We start from the raw sequence: 829 nt of genomic DNA, 5'->3' as shown, positions 1-829 counted from the left end.
ATATTCTGTTGTTGGGTGGCGTGTTGTATATTCTGTTGTTGGGTGGCGTGTTGTATATTCTGTTGTTGGGTTCTATATTCTGTTGTTGGTGGATTGTTCTATATTCTGTTGTTGGTGGAGTGTTCTGTATTCTGTTGGTGGATTTTTCTATATTCTGTTGTTGGGTGGATTGTTGTATATTCTGTTGTTGGCAGCGTGTTCTGTATTCTGTTGTTGGGTGGTGCGTTCTATCTTCTGTTGTTGGGTGGCGCGTTCTGTCTTCTGTTGTTGGGTGGTGCATTCTATATTCTGTTGGGTAGCATGTTCTATATTCTGTTGTCGGTGGAGTGTTCTGTATTATGTTGTTGGGTGGAGTGTTGCATATTCTGTTGTTGGGTGGACGGTTCTATATTCGGTTACTGGGTGGCATGTTCTGTATTCTATTGTTGGGTGACGTGTTCTATATTCTGTTGTTGAGTGACACGTTCCATCTTCTGTTGTTGGGTGGTGCATTCTGTATTCTGTTGTTGAGTGGTGTGTTCTATATTCTGTTGTTGGGTGCATTGTTCTGTATTCTGTTGTTTGGTGGCGTGTTCTATATTCTGTTATTGGTGGAGTGTTCTATATTCTGTTGTTGGTGGAGTGTTCTATATTCTGTTGTTGGTGGAGTGTTCTATATTCTGTTGTTGGGTGGATTGTTCTGTATTCCGTTGTTGGGTGGAGTGTTGCATATTCCGTTGTTGGGTGGCGTGTTCTGTATTCCGTTGTTGGGTCAATGTTCTATATTCTGTTTTTGGTGGCACGTTCTGTATTCTGTTGTTGGGTGGCATGTTCTATATTCTGTTGTTAG

The 829-nt window shown here is 41.6% G+C and overlaps 1 protein-coding gene across 5 annotated transcripts in view; it reads left to right on the top strand.

Annotated features, from left to right (window-relative positions):
• PPFIA1 (PTPRF interacting protein alpha 1) overlaps positions 1-829 on the top strand; it is a 115,937-nt gene that overhangs the window by 101,893 nt on the left and 13,215 nt on the right. The window lies entirely within an intron of this gene.

This window comes from Piliocolobus tephrosceles, chromosome 13 (assembly GCF_002776525.5).
Source record: "Piliocolobus tephrosceles isolate RC106 chromosome 13, ASM277652v3, whole genome shotgun sequence".
Classification (NCBI taxonomy): domain Eukaryota; kingdom Metazoa; phylum Chordata; class Mammalia; order Primates; family Cercopithecidae; genus Piliocolobus; species Piliocolobus tephrosceles.
This window is presented reverse-complemented; position numbering and strand designations above follow the sequence as displayed.